At 43.4% G+C, this 18302-nt stretch overlaps 1 protein-coding gene and 1 long non-coding RNA gene across 2 annotated transcripts in view; one reads left to right on the top strand and one right to left on the bottom strand.

Moving 5' to 3' along the window:
• Positions 1–18302, bottom strand: part of Lats2 (large tumor suppressor kinase 2) — a 78963-nt gene that overhangs the window by 40646 nt on the left and 20015 nt on the right. The window lies entirely within an intron of this gene.
• On the top strand, positions 1708–2972 carry LOC125348441. The gene is made up of 2 exons (XR_007210370.1): positions 1708–2634; positions 2847–2972. It is a non-coding gene; the product is annotated as an uncharacterized LOC125348441 (long non-coding RNA).

Below are 18302 nucleotides of genomic sequence, written 5' to 3'. Positions count from 1 at the left end.
CTGGCCTTAAGTGGAAAAGCTAAGCAAGAATGTGAAGCCCCCAATTCAATCCTCAGTACTAACATACACACGTGCATGCGCATGCACATGCACACACAAATGGCCAGATAGTTTGATGTACTTCCAGCACAAAGGACTAGACAGTAAAGGTCACAGAAATATGTAGGAAAACCCATAGTGACAAAGCTCCACACAACATTTGAATAGCTATATTTACCAGTCACAACTGCCTGACTTGCTTCCCTCCAGCTAGTCTAGGATCCTACAGATAAGAACCATCAAGACAAAGGAGAATGCTAACAGGGTTTAAGGCCTTATATCTAGACCCAGATCTAAGAACAATTATGGTTCCCAATTACTTATGGGAAAAATTCACACCAGGTCCCAGAGAAGAACCTTGTGCAAAACTGACATCAAATTCATCTACATTATAAATGCTTCCCCTCCCAGATTTCTAAGAAGCTCGTTACAGGGAGGTGACTAATCATGAGAGGAGGCCTTCGCAAAATGTCTGGCACATGGATGACAGCTGGCGAGATGAAAGTAGGCATGGTGCCTGGTTACATCAACCCTCCCAAGCAGGGAAAACCATGTTCTCTGAAGAGCTGCTTAAGTGTTCCTCATGACCTTCAATCTGATTCTACCCTCTTCTCCATAGGTTCTGCAGCTGCAGATTGAACCAACCAGGAAAAAAAAATTTTCAATACAATTGCATCTGTACTGGACATGTACAGACTTCTTGTCATTCTCTAAACAGTACAGTACTAACAGTTATTCACATAGTACTTATACTGCATTGACTGTAAGCCTAAGAGACAACTTAAAATATATAGAAGGGGCTGGGAATATGGCCTAGTGGTAGAGTGCTTGCCTTGTTATACATGAAGCCCTGGGTTCAATTCCTCAGCACCACATATATAGAGAAAAAAAGCCAGAAGTGGTGCAGTGGCTCACATGGTAGAGTGCTAGCTTGAGCAAGAAAAAAAGAAGCAGCAGCCAGGGACAGTATTCAGGCCCTGAGTTCAAGCCCCAGGACTGGTTAAAAAAAAAAAAAAGCATATAGGATATGTACATAGATTATATGCAAATACTTCACTATTTTACACAAAAGATGAGTGTCCACAGGGTCCTGGAACTAACCCCAGAGAACAGCTAGGGACAACTGTACTAGATACTTGCCTAGCTCAAGAATATCAGCTCCCTATTGTCTGAAAAATAGGAGGATTAGGGGTCATCAGGAACAACACCTCCTCTTACGAAGATGATTCATTTTGCTACAAATAACGAAACTGTGTAAGATGCTTTCTCTTTGATTAAGGGTCTCTTCAAGATTCTCTTCATTCTTTAAAGCAGCCTCATTGAAGAAGGGAATTTTAAGCTGCTTTAGTTTCACTCATAATGGGGTCAATTTTTTCTTGAATTCAGTTATACATAGGATGGTCAGCTAGTTTTGATTTGAGGAGACTTGCTGAGGAAACTGATATCCTCTCAGGTGTCGGTAAAAAACTTAGTATGCAATTAGAAAGTAAACTTCACTTTTAAAAAATACTCTTTAAAGCCAAGTGCTGGTGGCTCCAGCTGCTCAGGAGGTTGACATCCAGAAGGATCGTGGTTCCCAAATCAGACTGGGTAGAAAAGTCCACAAGACTCCATCTTCCAAAAAAGGAAAAAGAAAAAAAAAGCATGATTCAAGTGGTAGAGCACCAACCAAGCAAACATGAGGTGCTGAGTTCAAGCTCAGACACTGGAAAGAAAAATCAATAAAATAAAATGCTTCTTATAGATAGAAATCAATGCAGGCAGTTTCTGCTGGCCTAGATTAAAGGACCCTACCCAGGGCACTTGTAAGGTGTGGTTGTTTGGATAAGTCAGCAATAATACCAAAGGAACTTACTACTACAGAAGCAAGGTAAATAAAACTGGGCTTTGACACAGAAAGCAGTTAAAACTGTCATGGAGGCTGATGAAGTGCTGCATAAGATTCAGGAGCTCCAAGGAGACAAGATGGTCCCAGATGAGGCCATATGGGTTTTAGTGGGGAGAGCAAAAGTCCCCCTGGGCAGATCTCACATGCTTGGGGCAGGGGAACACTGAGGCTAAGAAAGAATATTCTGAGATTCTTCACCTAGAACAGAGGTACTGGTGCTCTCTAGGCCTTCTGAGTCCCTCTGATTAATTTTCCTCAATCCCTACACCACACACATATGCCCTGAGGTTAAGTAAGGGTGCCAGATGACCTGAGCCTGGATCCTGAACCAGAACCCTCTAGGAGGGTTGTCCCTTACTCAATCCCTAGGCTTCCATTTTACCTGCTGACCTTTTACATCTTTAGCACTGTAGGCAGTGCCTGCTATAGAGTAGACATACCTAACCTTCACTGTTATAGCCCTGAGAGACAGCTGAAAGGCCTTTTTTTCTCCATGAATTGTATGTACATACTAAGCTATTTAGTATTCCTGATTTCTTTTTTCTTTTTTTTTTTTTGGGGGGGGGGGTGCGGGGAAGGGTGTCAGTCGTGGAGTTTGACCTCACTGCCTGGATGCTGTCCCTGAGCTCTTTTGCTCAAAGCTAGCTCTCTACCACTTGAAGCCACAGCTCCGCTTCCAGCTTTGTGGTGGTTAATTAGAAATAAGAGTCTCAAGGGTGGCTGGGGATATGGCCTAGGCAAAGGTGCTTGCCTTGTATACATGAAGCCCTGGGTTCAATTCCCCAACACCACATATATAGAAAACAGCCAGAAGTGGGGCTGTGGCTCAAGTGGCAGAGTGCTAGCCTTGAGCAAAAAGAAGCCAGGGACAGTGCTCAGGTCCTAAGTCCAAGGCTCAGGACTGGCGGGGGGGGAAAAGTCTCAAGGACTTTCCTTTCTGGGGTTTGAACCTTGATCCTCAGATCTCAGCCTCCTGAGTAGTTAGGATTACAGGTGTGAGCCACCAGGACCAGGCTTCTTTAAGTATTTCTAATCTTTCTCAAAAGCAAAACAATAACAGGCTTAACTTCCCTATCCTTATCTTTATCCTTTCCCTGCCCTCCCCTACTTTCCCCTCCTCTCCTCTCTTCTCTTTAATCAGAAACTACGTTGCCCAAGCTAGCCCGGCCTCATTTCAGAGCTACAGCTGATGAGTCTACAAGCAGAAGAAAACCAAATCTCTCTCTTCACTGCCTCAGAGTACAGGGCAATTTACCTAGGAAGCACTGCAAAGAAAGAAAGACGGACAGAAAACCAATATTCAGAAATTCAAAAGACTTTTCCACTTGGTAACCAAACTTGCACTCACTCAGCTTCTTGGCTGGGTTGGAGTTCTACTACTTGAGCCACACATCCAGCTCAGCTTTTTCCTCATTATTCTCAGAAATGGAGCCCCCTGAGTAGCTAGGATTATAGGTATGAGCCACTGGTGCCCAGTTCCTACAGTATTCTTAATAAAACCTTGCTTCTATTTAGGAGGTGATTTTAAGGGGGTGAGAGGTGAGGGAGAATCATCACAAACTTCTCTCCAATACAGCTATATGGGCACAAATGAGCTGCTTAAAACCCAGAGCTTAGCTGCATGTAATTAGGACTCCTGCCATCAGGCAGCCTGACCAGAGTTCATCTGTCTGCACATGGATCTGGCTTCCTTGAGAAAGGAAGAAAAGGGAGGATGGCTTTTCCACCAGGAACACTCTCTAGAAAATACTGTATTCCTATTACATGACAGGGATGGAAGCTCACACTTGCCCCCCAGAAGAGTTGATCTTATTATATAAGCACGCACATGCACGCACACACACACACACACACACACTCTCAACCCCCCAGATATGGCCACCCCTTTCAGGCAACTCAGACCATCACACTCACTTCACCACAGCAGAGACCAAAAAAGTGCTTCCCATATGACTGCTCTATTGTCTCTGAATTACTTTGGTTACCATGAAGGTTTTTGTCACCATCAGTGGGTAAGGAAGGTGCCCTTGATTCTTGGAGCATTAAAAAAAGGATCCAATAATACCAGGCTCACACCAGTGATCCTAGTTACTCAGGAGGTTTAGATCTGAGGATCACATGGTTCAAAGCCACCCAAGAGCAGGAAAGCCTGTGAGACTCTTATCTCCAATTAGTTACCAAAAAGCTAAAGTAGAGCTGTGGCCCAAGTAGGAGAGTGCCAGTCTTGGCCAAAAATGCTCAAGGTCAGTGTCCAGGCTCTGAGTTCAAACCCCTGGGCCTCTGGACCCACACATGCACATATAGCCCCTTTCCCCCAACACACACAAAGCATCTGATTGATGTCAGGATTTATTTTAAGAGTCTGGGAGGAAGAGAGGTAGAAGAGAAGTCCAGTGGAGCAGGCCATGCATGGATCATTGTGGAAGCTGAACAGTGGGTATGAAAGACTTCATTATTTCATCCTGTGTACTTTTGAATATGTTTAAAATGTCCCATAATTAAACCTCTTGTGAAGAAATTCCTTTGTTTTTTGTTTTTTATTTCTGTGGTGCTGGGGATCAAACCCAGGGTCTTGCTCAAGCTCAAGCTGTACAACTAAGCTACACCCACAGATCTAAAGAATTTCTGGTGTGCACATTTCAGGCTGGGGGAGTGGGGCAAATCCTCTTCCAGTTGTTACCCCAATGTGTCTTATTTAATACCTGTTCAAATGCTCAGTTTCTATCTGTTATTGCTGCCCAAGCATCTCTCTGGGGCAGTGCTTTGACACATGCTCAGACTGCACGTGGCTACATCTGACAGGGCTCAGAGCACTTTCCTGGGTCCCCAAAACTATGTGATCACAGCACAGCAAACAGGGAAGCTCCAAACTTGCAGAGGTCCACAAACTATGCTGTGGAGGACAAAGCTCTACACTCAAATTGTCTATTCTACTTTAGTTCTCAGAGAACATGGCCTTATTTTAACAATGAACTGGAAGGGGAAAAAAAAAAGATTGGCCCCATTGTGAAGGGGATAGAACAGGCTAGAGGACAGTGCACCGTCTGTCCTCACACCAGCTGAGAAGCTTTGGAAAAAATCCAATGCCCAGAACCCAACCAAGGCCAGTGGAGTCAGGACCTCTGGAGCACCTTGGGGTTCGTGCAATTAACCTGAGGAGCACGCATGTACTTGATGTGTGTGTTCTCAGAGGTCTCCACTGCGTCCTAGGTTTGTAACTTCTGCGGCTCAAGGGCATAACATCTAATACATTGTAGAATGCTCCCAACATAATGCCTTTTCTCTCTTCCTGGGCCTAGAAGCTTTCAATCCCTGCCAGATTGCAGTTCTGCCTCACATAACACAAAGATTTTTCCCCTGGACCTTGCATGCATTAGCTCTCATTCTAACCATACAAATATATATTTGCCCACCTTTCCAAGCCTATGAAAATTTAAAGTAGACTCTACCAGCTGGGCATTAATGACTCTGGAGTCTGAGATCTGAGGATTGCCCTTCAAAGGCCTACACCAAAGATTTATACTTGTTGTCAAAGTGTTCTTAGTTCAAATTGTGTGTGTGTGTGTGTGTGTGTGTGTGTGTGTGTGTGTGTACACTGGGATTTGAACCCAGGGCATGGGCACTGTCCCTTACCTTTTTCAGTCAAGGTTGTCACTCTACCACTCAAGCCACACTTTCACTTCTGGCTTTTTGGTGGTTAATTGGAGTTAAGAGACTCTGGGACTTTTCTGGCTTAGGGTGACTTTGAACAAGTGATTTCAGATCTCAGTCTCCTGAGTAGCTGGGATTATAGGCTTTTAGGAACCTGTACTAACTCACTGGATTCTCAAGGAATCACAGAAATGAGATGAGGGACACTACACAAAGACACAAGGTCAATTTAGATAAGAAAGTGCAAGAGTTCTGTGTTTCAAAGACACTGAAGTGAAGGCAAACAGGAGTTATCAGCCCTGCTAGAGTCAGGGTGTGGATCCTTATCACCTGAAGATGCATGTGTTTACAGAAGGGTTTCCCAGACCCTCTTTTCAGGTAAACAAACCAGTTTTAAAAAACTAATCCCAGCTGGGTGTCTAGGCCTCATGCCTGTAATCCTATTCACTCAGGAGACTGAGATCTGAGGATCATGTTCCAAGCCAGCCTGGGCAGGAAAGTCTGTGAGACTCTTATCTCTAATTTCTTTCCCCATTTCTTTATTGTTAAGGTGATGTACAGAGGGGTTACAGTTTTATGGCCTAGTGGTAGAGTGCGTGCCTCTTATCTCTAAGCACCAAAAAAAAAAAAAAAAAAAAAAAAAAAAGGCTGGAATTCGAGCTGTGGCTCCAGTGGTAGAGTTTTCGCCTTGAGCATGAAAGCTCAGGGGCAGCACCCAGACCCAGAGTTTAAGCCCTATGACCAACCAACAACGGAAAAACAAAAAAAAAAACACAAGTTCAAAAAGGACAGACCTTTCTAGCTTCCTCTGCCCGCTCTGCCCTCTGTTTCCAAAGATGGAACCAGAGGTGAGCCTGTGCTGATTGGCTAGTTATGGCTACCAATGAATCATGAATCATTATGTTCACACATACCTACCCACTAGACAGAGTCCACCATAGCCCGCCACACCAGAAGGAAGGCCATCCAGAATGAGGACACTCAGTCCCCAGCCTTTCACAGACCAAAAGAAACAAATTTTTGGAACTCCAAAAGGACTGGAGGCAGGTCCAACTAGTGGCACAGTTCATGCTATTGACTAAGGAAAATAAAAGGAGAAACAGCAAAGCTTTGCAAACAACCAGCAGGCATCCTGCATCCTACATCCTGTATCCCGCGAGGGACTCAGAGAGAAAAAGGCAGTTCACTAACATCGGTATGAATAAACTCATTGGTTTACACAAAAGAAAAGAAAATGGAAGCAACTCAGAAATTGATAAACCTACAGCTTTTAGGGAAAAATCAAAAGTGGCAAGACTATGTGTGCTTACTAGGCAGGTGCTCTCACACGTAAGCCATGACCCCAGCCAGCCCTGTGATTTCAGTATGTTTTGCTTCTGAAAAGAAGATACATACACACCAGCTGGAAGCATATATATGAAAATGTTAACACTTTAACTTTAATGGTTGTATTTTGATGATTCTTTTTTTTTTTTTTGGGGGGGGGGACAGTCCTGGGCCTTGGACTCAGGGCCTGAGCACTGTCCCTGGCTTCCTTTTGCTCAAGGCTAGCACTCTGCCACTTGAGCCACAGCGCCACTTCTGGCCATTTTCTATATATGTGGTGCTGGGGAATCGAACCCAGGGCTTCATGTATACGAGTCAAGCTCTCTTGCCACTAGGCCATATCCCCAGCTCCGTATTTTGATGATTCTTGTATGACAAATGCATGCCACCGTATCCCAACTTTTATTAGTTGATATGAGGTCTCTTGAATTTTTTCCTTGGGCTGGACGTTAAACTTCAGTCCTCCTAATCTCTGCCTTCTGAGTAGCACAGGAATGCAGGTGTGCTGCTGTGCCTAATCTCTAGCTATCTTTTAAAAATTGCTTTGGGGGGCTGGGGATATGCCTGCCTCCTATACATGAGGCCCTGGGTTTGATTCCCTAGCACCACATATACAGAAAAGGGCCAGAAGTGGCGCTGTGGCTCAAGTGGCAGAGTGCTAGCCTTGAGCAAAAAGAAGCCAGGGATGTTGCTCAGGCCCTGAGTCCAAGCCCCAGGACTGGCAAAAACAAAACAAAACAAAAAAATTGCTTTGGGTATTCTAAGTCTTATATGCAGCATGAATTTAAAATAAGCTTGTCAATTTCAACTTTTTTTTTTTTTGCCCAGGGCTAGGTCTCTACCACTTGAACCACAGCTACAATTCCAGCTCTTTGGTAGTTAATTGCAGATTATCTTCCATCTATAGAAAAGATCAAGGAGAACTGTCATCTTAAAATTAAAGTATTCTGATCCATGAACATAATCTCTGTTTATTTAACTATTCTTTGATTTGATCCTCAGGAAGACTTTGTAGTTTTAAGGATACAGATATTATATATCATTTGTTATATTTTCTAAGTATTTCACACTGATCAGTGCTGTAGTAAAGTTCATTTATTTATTTTTTGGTCATCCTGGGGTTTAAAGGTCATGAACTTGCTAGGCACAAAATCACATTTTAAATTTCTATATATGGAGGGACACTGGAGAAAGACCTTCAATAGAAGGTCAAAGTGGGGGGTACCCATGCTTGCCATAAGTCCAATCTTGAAAACAAAGTGTTTTGTGTTTCATCCTTAAATGTGAATGTTAGCTGAGAATTTTACACAGGTGGCTTCAGCAAGTTGAAGTTCCCTTTTATTCCTACTTTGGTGAGTTTTTGTGATTGATGATTGTTGGGTTTGGTGAAGTGTTTGCCTTCTCTACTAAGATAATGCAATGGTTTTGGTTTTTGTTACACTGCTTCTCTAATGTTAAACAAGACAAGCCTTGCATGTTTGGTATAAATCCTACTTTACACTGATGAAATTACCCTGTAACTGAATACCACTTCATAATACTTGGTAATATATATTATAAATGTAAAAGATACTTGAAAAGCTGGTCTGTAGTTCTTTCTCACAATGGCTTTGTCAAACCTTGATACCACACTAATACTGACCTAGGAAAATTAATTGGTGACTATTCCCTGCTTTATTTGCTAGTTAGAATTACTGGTATTTCTTAATTATTTCATACTTCACCAATAAAGCCATCTGAATTTTTTTTTTTTTGCTGGTCATGGAGCTTGAACTCTGGGCCTGGGCATTGTACCTGAGCTTTTGCTCAAGACTAGCACTCTGGGGCTGGGAATATGGCCTAGTGGCAAGAGTGCTTGCCTCGTATACATGAGGCCCTGGGTTCGATTCCTCAGCACCACATATACAGAAAATGGCCAGAAGTGGCACTGTGGCTCAAGTGGCAGAGTGCTAGCCTTGAGCAAAAAAGAAGCCAGGGACAGTGCTCAGGCCCTGAGTTCACCGCCTAGGACTGGCCAAAAAAAAAAAAAAAAAGACTAACACTTGGGCCACAGTGTCTCTTTTGGCTTATTCTGAATAGTTTATTGGAGATAAGAGATTCATGATCTTTACTGCCTGCACTGGCTTCGAACTGTGATCCTCAGATATCAGCCTCCTAAGTAGCTAGGATAACAAGTTTGAGCCACTGGAATCCAGTTTCTTTGTAAGTAAATTTTAGTTTCGTTTAATACAAATTATGTTATAATTTGTATTTTTTTCTAGCTCATCTTGTGTGCAACCCCAGCATGAAAGAGGCTAAGGCAGGAGGATTTGAAACCATTTAGGGAAAAAAAAAAATAGTAGGCCTTGAGGACCTGATACCCATAAATATCATAACTTAGGTAGACACTAGAACCAAGACAAGCCCAAGATAAAAATTCACCTTTGCTATTAGAAATTATTTCTAGCCGGGTGCCAGTGGCTCATGCCTGTCATCCTAGCTACTTAGTAGGCTAAGATTTGACGATCACAGTTTGAAGCCAGCCCAGGTGGAAATGCCCCCACAAGGCTCTTATCAACCACTAACCACTAAAAAGCCAAAGTGGCACTGTGGCTCAAGAGGTAGAACACTAGCATTGAGCACAAAGAGGCTTAGGGACAGCAACCAGGCCCTGAGTTCAAGACCCACAACCAACAACAACAAAAAAACTATTCTTAGACCATCTTAAGCCATATAAAAGGTGAGGGGCAGAAGATGGGGGAGGAAAGCCAGACACCAATGGCCCTGGCTCACAACTATAATCCTACCTTTTCAGGAAGCAGAGATATGGAGGATCAAAATTCAAAGATAGCCTGACCAAAAAAAAAAGGCTTTCAATACACACCTCAACCATTAAAAAGCTAAGCATAATGACATGTTTGTCACCCCAGTTATGTGAGAATCATAAGTTAAGAGGATTAGAGCCAGGTGCGTGGCTCACACCTCTAATCCTAGCTACTCAGGAGGCTGAAGTCTAAGGATTACAGTTCAAAGCCAGACCAGGCAGGAAAGTCCATGAGACTATTAATTAATAATTGATCTAAATAGGATTATAGTCCTGGCAGGCATGAACAAAGGAAAGATGTTATTCTGGTAGCTTATGCCTGTTGTCCTAACTACTCGGGAGGTTAAGGTCAAAGCCAGCCCAGGCAGGAAAGCTATGAAACCTTTATCTTCCATTAACCACCAAAAAGCTAGAAGGGGAGCTGTAGCTCAAGTGGCAGAGCAACAGCCTTGAGTGAAAAAACCAAGGAATAGCACCCAAGTCCTGAGTTCAAGTCCTAATACAAAGGAAAAAGAAAATAAAATTAATGACAACAAAAATGGGGAGATGTGGTTCAAGTGAAAGAGTGTTTGCCTAACAAGTGAAAAGCCCTAAGTTCAGTCCCCTCGATGCTTTGGAAAAAAAGAAAGAAAGAAAAAGAAAAGAAAGTAGGAGGAGAAAGGAGGGAGAATCAGAGAGGGGTGGAGGGACATACCTTCCTGTCTTGGGAAGACTTCTGAAGCTACTAATGAAACCCTAAGAAATGAGTGTTGATTCTGCTGTCTGGCTCCTTTTCCTTCTGAGAATCTTATAAGGCAGGGATGTGAATAGGGCCAATTTGAAACAATCACACCAAGATTTGCCAACACAGTCACAGCTATAGGGAGAAGACTCCTGTTCTAACAGTTCTAGCTTAAAATACCAGAAAAACTGAAAACAGCAAAACAGCACAATTGAGTAAAACCATGTGGCACGGAAGCAGAAACCGAAGGTGACAGCCACACACAGTGTTCCTGAAGCCTCCTGTCACTCTGAGGTTGACAGCTGGCACTGAGTCCAATTTGTTCCACTCTGCTTGTCCACATTCTTGGGTCATTTAGATGCCAAATGCCAAGCTTTACAAGGCTCTCTGGCTAAATAAAAGCCTTGAGAAAACCAATAAAGTTACTTCAAATTTACACTGAATATTTACTTATGGGCTAGGGAAAATTCTCGGTTAATCATTTACTTTAGTAGAAAACCACCTTTGTTTCTATCACATGATCAATCATTCTCTCAGTGTCATAATCAGCCAAACATATATGAAAGCCACAGGCACACACATTCCCTGAGTTTAAGCAACTGTTTGTGCGAGCTATATGGCAGAGGCGACCAGCAGCCAGACACTGGTAAGAAGATGATACTATTATTTCATAAAATAGGCTCAGTTCTCTGGCTACTTTGCTGGTGACATATGGTCCTGAGGTTGAACCACCACCTCTGTGTGTACCAACTTTGTACTGGCCACCATAGAGACACTCTTTCTGGTCTGCTGGGAAACTCTGGAGGCAGTAGAAGTTAGCCCAATAATCTAAAGAATGACAACGTAAGCCATTTGTCCTGGTGACACGGCCAGGGACAAGTGGTTCTACTGTGGATTACTAACAGAAGCCACACTTTCTATCTTCCCTATCTTACTGGGAGTGACCCATTTCCAAGGCTGTTTCAGCTCCCTCAGTGCTGGGACTTTGGAGGAAGTACCCTGAGAAAGAGCCAGGACTTAAGCAGTAGCTTCCTTGTCCTTGTCCTGCCTATCACTTGGAACGTTGGTTGAAGAAGTGTCATCTGGTACAGGCAAAGGTTAATTGATGGCAGAACAGAAAGACAAATGACATCCTTAATAATGCCACAGGACTGTCATGCCAGCCACATCCTGCCCACCTCCAGTGGTTATGCTACCTGTGGTTAGAGTAAGCCTTTGGCTAGGGATCTGCTACTGCCAACTCCATTCGGTTCTCCAGTGAGATGGCCAGTAAGCTCCCTCAACAGAGTCTATCTGCCTCTTATACCTGGAGCAGCAAGGAACTCCCACTCCTGATATAGATTGAGGCTGGGTGCTAAGGTAGTGCTCAGAGATGGTACTGTGGGAAAAGGGTCCTATATATAGTGTCCCACACTTTATTTACGGAAGATATTAGGAACACTTACCAAAATTCAAATCAGTCCACTAACAAAGTAATTTAACTATAAAAAATTACAAATTATAGCCATGCACCAGTGGCTCACACCTGTATTCCTAGCTACTCAGTAGGCTCAGACCTGAGGATTGTGGTTCAAAGCCAACCTGGGCAGGAAAACCCATGAAACTCTTATCTCCAAGTAAGCACCAACAAAAGCCAGTAGTAGAGCTGTAGCTCAAGTGATAGAGTGCTAACTAAGCCTTAAGCAAAAAAGCTAATAGAAGCCAGGCAGTGGTGGCTCAACACTTGTAATCTTAGCTATTCAGGAGGCTGAAATCTGAGGATCACAATTCAAACCCAGCCTGGGCAGGAAAATCCATGAAACTCTTATCTCCAATTAACCACCAGAAAGCAGGAAATGTACTGTGGCTAAAAGTGGTAAAGCATTAGCCCTGGGCAAAAGAGCTTTGAGGACAGTGCCCACACCCCATGTTCAAGCCCAACAACTGTCAAGGGGGGAAACAAAACAAAACAAAACAAAAAAACCTTATGGACAGTGCCTAGGCCCTAAATTGAAGTCCCAGGACCAGCACATGAGAGAGGAAAGAGGAGAGGGGGGAAGGGGGGAGGGGGAGGAGGAGACTGAGAGAGGGAAAGAGAGGGAGAGAGGGGGGAGGGGGGAGAGGGGGGAGAGAGAGAGACAGAGAAAGAGAGAGAAACTACAAATTGAAAACATATAACTATTTAAAAAAATCATTTCCTTGAGAGGCTGAAAATGGGAAGCTAACAGCCTAGGCAGGAAAGTCCATGAGACCTTTTCTCAACCAATAGCTAGCTAGCTAGTTCATGGGAGGCTGAGGTCTGGCGGGTCAGTTTGAGGTCAGCCCAGGAAGGAAAGTGCAAGAAACTTCAACCTAGGACCTGTACCACTCACACATAGAGGCTATTTGGGGAGAATGGAAAAGATACATTGCTAGTGAGCTCTTTTTCTTTTTTTGCCCCAGTACTGGGGAAGTTACTGGTGATAAGAGGCCTCTCAGATTTATCTGTATGGGCTGGCCTCAAACCAGGATTCTCAGATCTCAACTTCACGAGTAGCTAGGATTACAGGTGAGGCGCTGATGCTCAGCCCTTAACTAAAAAACTTTATAGACACTTAGTGAGACCAACAAATAGGTAGCAATTAGATGTTGTTTGTTGTTTTTTTTTAATCAAACTGATTTACAGAGAGGTTACAGTTTCATACGTTAGGCATTGGATACATTTCTTGTACTGTTTGTTGTTTGTTGTTTTGCTTAGTAGTAATCATAATATTTATTGCTGGCAGGTTTAGAAGTACAATTTAATAACTCAGAAAAACAGAAATAAATACTGTAACAATGCTCCTTTACCCTGACAATTTCATTCTAAAATTTATTCTATGGAAACCAATGATATCCATACAGATTTATGGGGAAAGATGCTCATTACCTGCCCTTAATGATAACTTATGAATTATCTACTGGAATAATTGATGTTAAAATTATGTTTTAAAACAACAGTAAGGCTAGACTGGTGGCCCATGCCTACAATCCTAGCAACTAGGAGGATCGCAGTTTGAAGCCAACTCAGGCAAGAAAGTCCATGAGACTCATCTCCAATTCCCCCGCAAAATGCCACAAGTATAGCTGTGGCTCAAGTGGTAGAGTGCCAGTTTTGAGCAGAACAAATTATGGGACAGGGTCCTAGCCCTGAGTTCAACCTCAGTAACAGCACCAAAAACCACCACCACTAACAACAACAATAACAACAAAAACCTATCAACAACAGTAAACAATATGAAAATATTTCCAATGATATGTTTGTAACTTGGATATTTCTGCAAGCTAACACAATTCTGAGTCCTAGCAAGTGATGGCAAGAGCAAGATTAATGCTACCTCCCAGACCAAGAAGGCCTATAGGGGAGCTGGATAGTCAATAAAATGCACCACTACCTGCCCACACATTCTTACATATACTATTATATATGACAGTTTAATGAAGAACAGGGATCTGATTTAGACTAAGGTATCAGAAAAGACTTTTCTGACCCACAGACATGAAGTCAGCCTTTAAGGGGAGTAAGCATCCTTCAGCAAGGCAGGACCAGAACAGGACAGAAAGGGTAGTCTGAAGCTTTAATCCAGAGTGCCATCCTAAAAGCAGTGGAGGAAGTTTCCAGAAAAGATCTGGTATCTCCTTTGGTAGAAAGAGTGCTCCTTGAAGAAAGGTGTTGTGCTGGCCGGGGAAAGGGGGCAGGAAGGGTGTCCAGTGAACACTAGGGTCCCCAAGGGCACAGAGACCTGGACCAAGAGGAGCAGGGGAAGTAGAGAGGGATGGTGGGACAGCATGGATGGACTGGGCAGGAGAGTAGATGAGGAAAATAAGAAGAGAAGAGAGCCTAACCCAAAGCGACAGGAGAGAACTGGTCACAAGCAACCATGTGCAGTATGACCCTGTTCTGTTATGAAAAGTAGATGTCTGTTACATCTATATTCTGTTTAATATGCATTATATACATGTGTTCTATTAGAAAAAGTTAGCCAGTTCTTTATCTACGAGGCAAGCACTCTTGCCACTAGGCCATATCCCCAGCCAGTTCTTTATCTAAAATGTTAAGGATCGTCATCTGGGTTGCCTTTTCATGCACACAAAAGGGTACACCCTATTTTAGTAACTGGAGACAAGACTATAGAACAGGGCTATGATACAACATGGTATAGCCAGCTTGTGTCTTGTCAAGGTCATTTTATTTTTAAGTATTTATTTATACTTTTTGTGGTGCTGGGGATGCAACCCGGGCCCTTGCACATACCAGGCAAGAGGTCTACCACTGAGTCACACCTTCAACATTGAAGAGACTTTAAATCTTACTTCTTTTTTTTTTTTTTTGCCAGTCGTGGGCCTTGGACTCAGGGCCTGAGCACTGTCCCTGGCTTCTTTTTGCTCAAGGCTAGCACTCTGCCACTTGAGCCACAGCGCCACTTCTGGCCATTTTCTATATATGTGGTGCTGGGGAATCAAACCCTGGGCTTCATGTATACAAGGCGAGCACTCTTGCCACTAGGCCACATTCCCAGCCCTAAATCTTACTTTTTAAGAGGTAAACAGCTGGTTTACTTTCGAGTTGGACCAAATTTTATTTGAATGCCTTTTTTTTTAAACAGGTGAAAGAAATGACAGGCCTGTGCTTATTTTATCTTATTCTTTTTGGCAGTACCAGGATTTGAACTCAAGGCTTGCTAAGTAGATACTGTACTATTTAAGCATGCCTCCAGTCCTTTTTTTTTAAAAAGCCTTTTAAAAAATTAAAAATAAAAATAAAAACAAGGGGGGAAGGCAAGGAACTGCTACACCCAAAAGCCATTGTGATCTGATTTCCTGTTACATTACTGACATTCCTGAACTGTTTTTTTCTTCCTCCTCATCTTACTAGTATTTAGAGCAGCAAGAGCATTCAGTCACCCCTAGAAGCTCCTTTTTTCTAGACAAAGAAATGTACATGGTATCTATGATCCCTGTGTGTTTTTCATTAGCAAAATACCTTTATTTCAGTAAAACCACCCCGAGGTAGGACTTGTAACTGTAACATTTCTCTAGATCTCTCCTGACAGTGCCTATTGTTAGAACTACACTTAATAAATTCCAACTCATATTGTCTACTGCCGAAACTGACAACTGAGGGGAGGTGGGTGACCTAGACCAGAACATGGAATCACATCTATTTCTGTAAATACTAACTGCACACATACTTGAAGCAGTGAGGAGGCCTCTGGACACAGGGGCAGCTTGCAGAATCCAGGACTGCCTCGTGTGTCAAGTGTCCTACATTGGGAATAATTGACAGGAAAGTCTGAACTGGGACATCTCATATCAAAGTGGGAGTATTAGGAAGATTCTTTGGCAAAAAGAGAAGAGGGCTGGGAATGTGGCTAAGTGGTAAAGTGCTTGCCTTGCATGCATGAAGCCCTAGGTTCGATTCCTCATTACCACATATACAGAAAAGGTCAGATGTGGTGCTGTGGCTCAAGTAGTAGAGTGCTAGCCTTGAGTAAAAGAAGGTCAGGGACAGTGGCCAGGCCCTGAGATCAAGCCTCAGTTCTGAAGAGGGAGGGAGGGAGAGAGAGAGAGAGAGAGAGAGAGAGAGAGAGAGAGAGAGAGAGAGAGAGAGAGAGAGAGAGAGAGAGAAACGTGAGCTGAGCCTTGATGCTAGGATCCAGATGGGAAGGTTATTGGAAGCAAATGACCAGCTAACATTTGCAAGAGTCCCAAAATAAGCAAGTGAGAAAGGAGGTTTGGAATGACATAAGGTTCCTGAGAGAGAGAGAGAGAGAGAGAGAGAGAGAGAGAGAGAGAGAGAGAGAGAGAGAGAGAGAGAGAGAGAGCTCACAAGTATGGAGCAGTCAAGGTGTGCTGAATCCAAACACAAGGGGCACCAGAAACCTGGAAGAACTGTCTGTCCAAATCAGAGGACAGGAGACATCTGTGTTCCAAAGTACATGAAGGAACAAGAGCGAGAAGTGAGAAGATTAAAAAAAAAAAAAAAAGGCAGAACTGGATGAAAAGGCAACAGCAGTCTAGGGACAGATAAGGGAATCAAAGCCAGACTTCAAGGGACCGCACTCAGGAATAACTTACAAAAACCTGTCACCAGTAAGGACTCCTGGACAATAATGTCTAGCAATACTGTGAGTGCTCAGGTGAGGCAGATCAGAGTTGGGGTCACCTGTTTGACTCTTCCATCCTATAACACTGACATCACCTACAACCCATCTCAAATTGCGGGTGGTTATGCTATTACAGTTGACAAGTTCTGAGCATTGGTACCTGGCACTCCACTGTCCACAAACATCCATCTTGTTCCTATATGAGACCCAGGGCTTCAACATGCCTTGCTCCTTTACAGTGCTATGCCACTAGCTTGTATGATGAGTGGAGAAACTTAAATATTTCTATTCTTTTAGGCTTAAAACTGCCAAGAACTAGCCAGGTACTAGTGGCTCACATCTATAAGTGTAGCTACTCAGGAGGCTGAGACCTAAGGATCGCTGTTCAAAGCCAGCCCAGATAGACAAACCTTACTCCAATTAACTACCAAGCCAGAAGTGGAGCTGTGGCATAAAAGCTCAAGGACAGCAACCAAGCACTCAGTTCAAGCCCCAGGACTAGCATAAAAAAACAAAACAAAAACCCTTGACTTCCTATGGTTATCTCTCAGTTCATCTCTAATGAGCTTCATGTCATGGCCACTGCACTCAGAAAGCTGGCCTCTGAGGATGCCATGGTCTAACCACTGGCGATGTTGCTTCTGTTGACTCAGTATATAATAAAATCACTCTACTTGCATTCTCCTTACCCTCATTCCATTAAAGACTTAAATCACCTAAGCACATATAAGAAAGTTGGAGGGAGTTGGGTTAAGGTTGTTAAGTTATAGTAGAAACAGAAATTCAGGACCAGGGAATTGCACTGAGACACAGTTACAGACTGGGCACTTCACAGAGAGAGGGAGGATCCAGTAAGGTCAGTTACAGCTGTCCAGGAGAAAAAAACCACATGCTATTTCTTGAAGGAGAAAGCCACACCCTCTAGTCCTCACATCTGGCAGTTTCTCCCTCTTTCTCTTGAGGTCACAACCTGATGAAGGGGTCCAGGAGCCATGGGCCAGCCTGGAGTCCTTTCTCTCATGCCAGAGTCTTTATGCTCTGAGTGCAGGGAGCCACACACTGACCCAATGGAAAAGCTCTCTCACGCAACAACACCTATTAACCTAGGACCCGCAAGTGTTCCACCTGTCACTCAGCAATACCTCAATGCCCTCCATTCAGGGTCCTCCTGTCATCCAGCAACACCCCTACATCTTCATGCAAGTGTTCCACCTGTCAGTCAGTCACACCCCTGCACTGGACCATTCAGTGGCTCTGCCTGTCACCCAGTCATATTTTTGCACTTTCTGCCAGGGGCTCCATTCAGAGTTCAGACCAACCCTTGAGCCCTTGTGCCTGTTAACCCAGCAGTACTCCTGCACCCTCATGTAAGGGTTCCATCTGCCACCCAGCAACACCCTGCACCCCTATGTAGGTGCTGGGCCTGTCAACCTACTGCAACTCAGTGACAGAATACAAGTCACAAAGACTGGGAAACTGGGGCTGCTTTGTAATTTCACTGCATATTGGAGAGGAAATAGGTCATATGAAACCATAAAGATTGAGAAAAAGTGGAAAAAATGTTATAAGGGGTAGAGTAAAAGCAAAACCTAATTACTTATACCAGTAACAAGTATCCAAGGCTATAAAACATGACACTCATATAATAAGAAACGTCTCTTCTTTCCAATTCCTTCAATCTGTAACAACATCTTCCTTAAGGAATATTAACCTACTGGCCTAGTTTCCTTATAATGATAGTTTTCCTGGACAGGTGCCGGTGGCTCATGC

This window comes from Perognathus longimembris, chromosome 3 (genome assembly GCF_023159225.1).
Source record: "Perognathus longimembris pacificus isolate PPM17 chromosome 3, ASM2315922v1, whole genome shotgun sequence".
Classification (NCBI taxonomy): domain Eukaryota; kingdom Metazoa; phylum Chordata; class Mammalia; order Rodentia; family Heteromyidae; genus Perognathus; species Perognathus longimembris.
This window is presented reverse-complemented; position numbering and strand designations above follow the sequence as displayed.